Source organism: Lycium ferocissimum, chromosome 11, assembly GCF_029784015.1.
Source record: "Lycium ferocissimum isolate CSIRO_LF1 chromosome 11, AGI_CSIRO_Lferr_CH_V1, whole genome shotgun sequence".
Taxonomy (NCBI): domain Eukaryota; kingdom Viridiplantae; phylum Streptophyta; class Magnoliopsida; order Solanales; family Solanaceae; genus Lycium; species Lycium ferocissimum.
In genome coordinates this window covers 24,512,550-24,521,759 of record NC_081352.1, presented here as the reverse complement: position 1 = coordinate 24,521,759, position 9,210 = coordinate 24,512,550, and the positions used below count along the sequence as shown (strand labels likewise).

General features: G+C 34.0%; 1 pseudogene; it reads right to left on the bottom strand.

Annotated features, from left to right (window-relative positions):
- Window positions 1-600: 600 nt before the first annotated feature.
- On the bottom strand, window positions 601-2,407 carry LOC132038152 (disease susceptibility protein LOV1-like; annotated as a pseudogene).
- Between the last annotated feature and the right edge of the window lie 6,803 nt (window positions 2,408-9,210).

The following is a 9,210-nucleotide window of genomic DNA, read 5'->3' as shown; positions in this document are numbered from 1 at the left end:
TCAAACCCCCATCTTGACCGTGGTAGTATACATTTCTACCACTAGACCATTAGTGTTTGTTGGTTTAAGACATTAGTTTTTCTTATTTGTACTCTTCAAATTCAATTTTTTCGCGAGAAAACTGACCTCGGTTTTTTTTTTTTGCAACAACAAACCTCCTGAGGTCGATATTTTGCAAAAAAAAAAAAAAAAAGTTATTAAAAAAGAACCGACCTCCTGAGGTAGGATTTTAATTAAAAAAAAAAAAGCCGACCTCTAAAGGTCGGTTCCTTTAAAAAAAAAATCCTTGCAAAAACCGACCTCCGGAGGTCAATTTTTTCAGACTTCTTTTGAGGTTGGTTTCTCGAGGTCGATTTTGATAGCTTTTTAGTAGTGAATTTGGGTAGGGAAGTGTATCTCAAGTTAAAGTTTTAAAGTTAAAAAGGATTGTGCATAACAATATTAAAAATTAAATTACAAGAGAAAAGAAAAGAAAAGAAAGAGCACGAAATTGTAGGAGAATTTTATGTAATTTAGATTGTAATATCATGTATGCATGTGAAGATTTGAAGGAATAGAATATTAGAATTCCTATTGCAAAAGAACTCACACGGATACAAGAAGAGCAACGCATTATTACGCATCCAAGGGTATAGCTTAGTGGTCAATGAAGTGAGAGGTGAACCATAGCGTCTCATGTTCAAGTCTCGACAAAGGCAAAATACATTAGGTGATTTCTTCCCATTTACCCGGTGCCTATGCTGATCGGAGGTAGCAAATACCCAATGTCCGAATATTCATACATGATTGCTATGAAAGCTAATTAATCAAGAAGATTTTGCCATATCTCTTATGAAGACTTACTTCAAATGGTTTAGGCATATTTTCAGTCTTGATTTCTTGGAGAGTAGAAAGAAATTCTAAACCATCTGGGAGCAATAGCTTCTCGCAATTATTGATTTTGAGATGAGAAAGTCTTGACATGGCCTTGTCTTCGACAGTCCATTTCTCCAAGAGGAACTATGAACCTAAAGCAGAACAAACCATCTCTGTCCCTATAAAAGCATCATCATGAAGTACTAGACGCCTTAGTCTCGGAAGCTTTTCAAAAGTTGTCATTGGATCTTCCTTAAGTTGAGCGCTACTAAGGACTATCTCTGTGAATCTTCCGGAGATCAGATTGTATCGTGGCAGGTGGCCAATACAACCCTCGAAGGATAATATCGGTGGAACACCGAGTGCCAATAACTGCCGCAAAACATCATGCCTCGTTTCTGTATAACAGTCAAAGTTTTTTATTTCAATGGAGGAACGAAGCCATTTTTCCGGAGCAACTTTCATATGGCTGGTTATTGACTGAAGGTCCTCATGGCTCCCTTCGATCTTAGTATGTAGGTCGCGGACTTTTGTCAATTTGAAGAGATCGCAAATTTCACACGCATTTGAGGTGAAGTTCTTAAGTGTCTGAAGCTTTGTCAATTTATCCAATCGAAACTTTTTGCCATTTCTCATTTGGAATGCTGGTGGAAGATAGAGATGCTGCAATCCTCCCATCCTCTGCAGCGCATTTGGGATGATAATCTTGCATGAATCTTTGATTCTCAAATCAAGGACTTGCAAGAATGTCAAGTTCCTGATAGATGATGCCAACTCGTCTAGGAAACATCCTTTGAAACTTAGGTACCTCAAGAGCGATAGAGCGAAGATACCTACTGGTAGTTTCCTCCCTCGGAAGTCTATGTTGTCGAAATCAAGAATCCAGAGTGCCTTGAATTTCTTAAGTTCCAACATTATGGACGGAAATACCAACTCCTCTACTTGTTGATGCACATTAGCCCTTATGATTTGAAGACTCCAGAGTTTTCCAGCTAATTCGGGTGTGAATTGAGGACTATGCTTCCCGAGATAAATGACTATACAACGAGTTGTGCCAAAAGAAAATGAAGGTGGAATATCTCCGCTTCGTAAATCAATGACCTTCAAAAGGCTCCTCTCTTCCGCTTTCAAGAGGCACATATCTCCCATTAGTCCAACAAGGCGGCAGGACTTGACATCAACTAGTTGTTCCACGTCAATCATGCGTTTATGTGCTAGAATCATCAAAATCTCGTGTTAAGTCCAAGAGTGTCATCATTCTTCCACATTCACGTGATGATATCAATCCTTCAATTGTCCATAAGTGAGATAATTTCTCTGGTTCTATCTCCGGGTCTTCTCTAAAATGGCTCAAGTAGAGAAAACACAGTTTCAAATGATCTGATAGATCATCATAACTTGGAGTCATAACATTGTATAGATGTGATCGGGCATTTTTTTGCACGATCTCCCACTCTTTTTCATCCTTCTTTGCCAATAGTTTTGCAAGTGCAATAATCGCGCCTGGTGTACCTTCACACTGTTTTAATAGTTCCCTACCGATTTTCTCCATTGATGATTTGATTTCAGCTCCTGTAAAAGGGAAAGAACATATGTTATAGGCACTGGTGGAGCCACATGTGATGGAAGGGATTCAGTTAGTCAGTAAGCTAGACTATGTCAATAGGGTAAAAAGCAATGTTGGTTATACATAAGTGAAATTTTGAAAATAAATTTTCAAATCTCAGTTGTAGAATTTTTTGAATCCCCTTATTAGAATCCTAACTTTGTTAATGTTAATAGAATATCCCTCTTATATTGGACAATCTACTTTTTCCTTGTCTATAGAATTTATATGATAAATGCATTATTTAGAAATCTTGCAAGTAACACACAAAAGAGTGTTTTATACTTTCTTATCGTAGTGTTTTATACTCTTATTGGAGATCTTGCATTTATCGTGTTCTTTTATAATTTGATTGTGTGAGAGATGTGTTTGCTACCTGATTTTTGTTATTAATAAGTTCACCTTTGGTTCGACTAATATGGACCATGCTTCCAGATCCCTTAATGTGTTTGAATATAAAAAGTAGGGATAAGGCACCATTACCCCCCCTGAACTATACCCGAATTTCTTACTGACACACCTTTTTACCTTTCCCCGAGCCCTATTACCCCCTAAACTTATTTAAAACGGAATAATTACCCCCTAAATGCTGATGTGGCAAAGAGAGTGTGTTTCACTCTCTTTGAGAGAGTGAGAAACATAAAAAAGGGGAAAACTTAATTTTTTTTTCCTTAAAAATCTGCATTTTCTTAAAAATTTGAAAATAAATCTAGTCTTCCACATTTAGTTTTAAAAAACGGGTTTTCCACATGTTAAGAAAATAATTAATTTTTTCAAAATTTTATAAAAATTCAGTTTTTTTCACATTTTGGCAAGAAAAACACTTTTCCGGATTTTATTTGAAAAATAAAAGTGTCCTAAGAAAATGAAATCATGAAAATCAAGATTTTTTAAGACATTTTAAAAAAATAATCAAGTTTTCCATATTTTTAACAAATCCATTTTTCCATATTTAAAAAAAAAAAATCATTTTTCAGTTTTTTTTTTCTTTTTCAAAAGCAGGTTTTAATTTTTTTTTTTTAAAAGGGTTTTAAAAATCCTTTTTTTAAAAGAAAATTCAGTTTTTTAATCCATGTTTTTAGTTTTTTTTTTTTTTAAATGGGTTTAAAAAAAATCAAATTTTCAAATTAAAAAAAAAAAGACAAAGTTTTAAAACTCATTTTTTTTTAATGAAAATTCGGTTTTTTATTTTTATTTTAAAAAAAATTGACACGTAAGTCGAAAAAATTAAAAAAAAAGAAGAAAAAAACAAATAAATACACATGTGGCAAGAGAGTGTATGTCACTCTCTATGATATGAGTGGGCGTCGACGTTTGGGGTAATTATTAGTTTTAAATAAGTTTAGGGGGGGGGGGGGGGGGGGGTAATAGGACGCAGGAAGGTAAGGTGTGTCGTAAGCAAATTCGGGTATAGTTCGGGGTAACGATCTTTATCCTTAAAAAGTATATACCATAGATCATATTTTCTTTTGTTAAAAAGATATTAAAGCTGTGTCCAGTAAGTGTCCATCATCATGACGGAATCTTTACACCTACAAATCTTACTTTCTTTAGCAAATTTACTTAGCAAAATTTATACTCTAATAAAACATTATAATTGACAGCGTGCTTGAAATATATTAGATTACGGAACATTACTCTTTTATTATTTTTCCTGATATAATAGAGTGTTATATTTTTCATGAAGTGTACTAATATATCTCACTGCCAATATCTCACATATGATTGTATTATATTTCATAATACAATTCAACTAATATTTTTTTTGTCAAATTCACAGATGAAAGAACTAATAATCTTGAAACATACAAAGGAGATAAATGGTACATATCTGTGTAATTATAATTTATATAAATCAATTAGAATTCCAGCAATTATTATCTGTGTCACAAAGAATTATATTTTTTTGTAGGGGTATACCACGACAATGACAATTATCTACTAGCCATCCCAAGGAAGGCATATGTTGATCGAATTTCTGTACAACTTTTACAAAGCACCACTCTCATTCGACAACAACTTCTTGATATGTATGCGACTGTAAAAAGGTGGAGGCTATAATTTCTCAAAAAGAAGGCAAAAACTTTAAGACATGAAATATTTTTTGCAACCATGGACGACATTTAAACTATGTGTTGTAACATATTAAAACAAAACTTTTGTCAAGATGAACACTTGATATATTATAAGAATTGCATAATTGAACTTATTTGAATATATATTTCAGTATGATGTGTTGAACAGGCTCAACATTCATCGGTTTGAGCTTGTATTTTTTCTCTTCAATTTCAGTGCAACTCGATCATTGCAAACTTACTATAACATTTTAAAATTATTTGTACTAATTAGCATGGGATACACGTGCAACGCACGTGTCCGAGAACTAGTATAAATATAAATTGGAGCTGTTTTTGAATGTGAGTAATTTGGAGCGAAAATTATGAAAACAGTTTTTTGAAGCTTTTCGAGGGAGTAAAATACATCAATTGAAACAGATCGAAGGAGTACTTATGTAACATTATTTTCCTGGGCACTCGATAGTTTTAAAAAGTAAGAAAGCAAGGCATATAGCCTTCATGTTATCAGTCCTGGAAATAAAATTAAGTCACATAAGTAAAATGTAAGGGGAAGAGAAATATATATCTATTCAGACCATTCATGCCATCAGGCGTTGTTCGGACTTTCTAAAAATTCTTATCGCATTTGTGCTGTATGGCGGTACGATATGGGCGTGGGATGTATAACCGGATTTAGTCAACTTACCTTGAATATTTTAATTACATCTATGAACAAGTATAGTTTGATTGGATATTTGGTTTGATTTTTGAGCTTATGCTATATATACAAGATATAGTTAAATAAAGTATGTGAATGCTTTGTTATTATTCAAGACATCTTATGAATAAAATATTAGATATTTATAAGGAACTAAATTTTGTTAGTTTTAATTCAATAACTTTAACTGTAGCCTTTCGGGTTGACCTTTTGAAGGAGCTAGGAAATTAACAGCATTAATAAATAACTTAGAAAGGCTAGACCGTTTGAAGGAGCTAGGAAATTAACAGCATTGTAACTTCTCAAGAATCTCTCTCCTACTGTTCAACTAATACGAACAAGAATAATCTAAGAGCTGAAAATAAGAATTGCCAGGAAAGATATATTTACCTTGAAAGGCCACTGACAAATGGTACCTACTTGGAAATATTTTATGGACTGCCATTTTTTTAGGTGGAAATTTTATGGACTACCAGCTGTTTATTAAAAAGAAGTATATAGAAGACTTGGTTTTAAGTCTTATTAAATTGTTGGAGTTGCTTGAAAATTAAGATTAAAAGACTTGCTTTATGTAACTCGAATTAGATCCAATCTGAGAGATTGGACGTTCTCAATAACCACATTAATCCTTTTCAATTTATGTGATAATATTATTATTTAATAATTAAAGAGGTTTTTCTTCGGTTACGATTTTCTTAAATATACTTTAGATATTCGGAATTACGAACTATTATATTATCTAAGGCGTAATCAGTTACTTCGAAAATTTAACTCAAGGTGACTAAAAAGTCTTGAAATTACTATTGGTGACACATTTGACCAGCCCAAGTCAAAGCCCAATTAAATTTGTGATTAAGGAGATTGGGGTCCAAATTGTATTTTTCAAAATTTGTTAATCTTTTACAAAATACAAAAACACCTAAAACACCCACCCATTATACAAAACATCCAAACCGTTCCCTCCCCACAACTCCCACTTCTTCCATATTTCAAAATCAAAAGTTGTTCATCTCAACCAAAACTCTCACCCAAACCGTTCCTCTTCTTCTTCGCGTCTCTCATCTCTCCTCTTTTCTTCTCAAGTGTCTCTCGTCTCTCTCTTCTCTCGCTGCAACTGTTGGTGCTGCTGCTGCTGCTTCTTTTTCAACATCAAGGTAAAGTTTCTTTCACTTGTTCCAAAAGTTATTTGCTAGAAATTGATGATTTTGGTTATAGAAAAAGAAGAAGAAGAACATGGGTTTGTCTTCAATGTTGTTTATTTTGTTGTTCCATGTTTGAGAAACCCTTAAATGGGGTATTTGTTTCACTTGTTGGGGTTTGTGCATTTGTAAATAGTGTATGTTGTTGTCAAATTATGGTTTTTTGTGCTGTTGTTGTTCTTATTCTCCTTAGGATTTCAAAAAAAATGGCTTGCAATCTTTTTGACTTTTTCCAACAGATGAGTAAGTTGCTGCAGCAACTTCAGCACTTGTTTGACAGTTGCAAACATCTGCTAAGGTTGCTTGCTTTAAAAACCCCTATTTGGTGTATTTTGTAGTGAAATATTGTTGTTGGTGTTGTTGTTGTCCTGTTATAGTATGGTTTAGGAAAAGAAAGGATTTTATCCAATAGGTGATGAACTTGGGGCAAAACAATTGTTGCACATACATTTGGTGTATTTTGTTTAACTTGTATGGTTGTGTGTTTGTAGTGAAGTAGATGATTTTGCTGTTGTCTTGAAAATAAATGCTTGTTGTTTTGGTTTGGTTCAGGGTTTAGGAAAAGTTTGGATAAAATCCAGGTTGTTATTGTTGTTGTGTGTTTGTAGTAGATGGTTTTGCTGTTGTCTTGGAAATAGATGCTTGTTGTTTTGATTTGGTTCAGGGTTTAGGAAAAGTTTGGATAAAATCCAGGTTGTTGTTGTTGTTGTTGTTGTTGTTGTTGTTGTTGTTGTTGTTGTTGTTGTTGTTGTTGTTGTGTGTTTGTAGTGAAATAGATGATTTTTTCTATTGTTGTCTAGGTATGGTTCAGAATTTAGGAAAAGATATTCAACAGATGGTTTTTTTGTTCTTGTCCTGTTATTTATACGTTCTGTTTATAGAAGATATCTAACAAATTTGTAGTTGTTGCAATAAGTTATACACTTGTTGCAACAAGTAGACAATCTGTTGCAACAACTACAAGTCTGTTGGACATAGCTTCAGTTATTTGGTTCTGTTTATAGAAGATATCCAACAGATTTGTAGTTGCAACAAGTTATACACTTGTTGCAACAAGTAGACAATATGTTGCAACAACTACAAATCTGTTGGACATAACTTCAGTTATTTGGTTCTATTTGTAGAAGATATCCAACAGATTTGTAGTTGCAACAAGTTATACACTTGTTGCAACAAGTAGACAATCTGTTGCAACAACTACAAATCTGTTGGACATAACTTCAGTTATTTAGTTCTGTTTGTAGAAGATATCCAATAACTTAATCACCGATTCAACAATTGAAGAATACTACAACAACTCATTCGGTTCTACGCAATAACCTATTCACCGTTCCTTGATTCATCAATTGTTGCAACAAATTCTTCAGTTGTTGGGAAATTTTGTTACTTGTTGTATTTTGTTTGATCAAATGCTGCATTTCTTTTTGCCTGTTTACTTTGAATGATGCACTAATCAATTGAAACTGTTTTTTTTCCTCCTATGTGTAGATAAAATGCTCCAGCCAAAAGAATTGTTGAGAAATCAACTGAGGGTCATAGAGATAATAAAAAAGCTAGAGTGCAATCATCATTAGAGAATCTTATTGATTTAGCAAAATCTATTGTTGAATCAGCAAATGTGAGGAAAGAGATAGTCAAATTGATAGCCAAACTGACAACCAATCCTCAGAAAGAGAGGAAGTACAGAGCCAAGAAGCAGTCGATACAAATGAACAAAGTGAAGAAGAACTAGAAGCTGAAGAAACTGATGATGGAAATGAAAGAGATGGAGTAGATGAAGGAGATGAAGTAGATGAAGATGATGAAGATGATGAAGAAACTGAAAAGGATAATGCTTCAGAAAATACAGTTCACTTGTCGACGATCATAGCCGAATTAAGAACAAAGAAGAAGAATAGTGTGAATGCCAATATAATTGCAGAATCTTTTAGTAGATTTGACATAGATCACAACAGACCTTCCATTGATGAGGTCGTCAAGGTTTTCAGTATTGACAAGTACGCCGTAAGGATGCCGTTGAATGAAAATAATGATTTGACCGTTGATCTTATGGTCAAATCAGGCATGGGCAAGAGCTTTGATAAGTTTAGGGTAATTCTTAAAAAGCAGGGGTTGGAGGATTACTTTAGGAAAAGATGTTTTGGGGTGTATTTGGATCTTCCTGAAAAGATCGGTGCACGGTTTTAAATGACAATGGTATATGGGCTTATGAAGCATAGGATTATTTCGGATGCAAAGGATGAGCTTTGGATTAATTACTGTGGCATGCCGATTTGCTTTGGCAGGAAAGAGTTTGCCATAGTTACCGGCCTTAGATGTTATCCTTGTGAGCTTCTTACTGTTATATTGAATAAGCCAGCCTGGACTAGCAAGACAGCCAAAGAAGCCAAGAAAGTAGGAAAGGGTGGAAAAGGTAAGAGTGAGACAAATTTGGTGGAGTTAGTTGGAAAAAGCTACAAAGGGGATAAGCTGCTTGAAGATTTGCTGTCTAAAACCATGTTAAAAAAGCATAAGCAGTCCTTGTGCTTAGTTTGGTTTGTGCACTGTGTTCTTACGGTAAAATATACAAGTGTCAACATACCACTTGGTTTGCTTAAACTTGCGGAGGACTATGAGGCATTCAACAACCATGGATGGGGCCGAAAATCTTCAAGTTGACTGTTGACTATTTATCGAGAGAGTTTAAGCCAACAGTGAAGACAGTCAATCTATATGGCTTCCCTTGGGCTTTCATGGTAAAGTATTTGCAATGTCAATTTCTTGTATTTTTTGTAT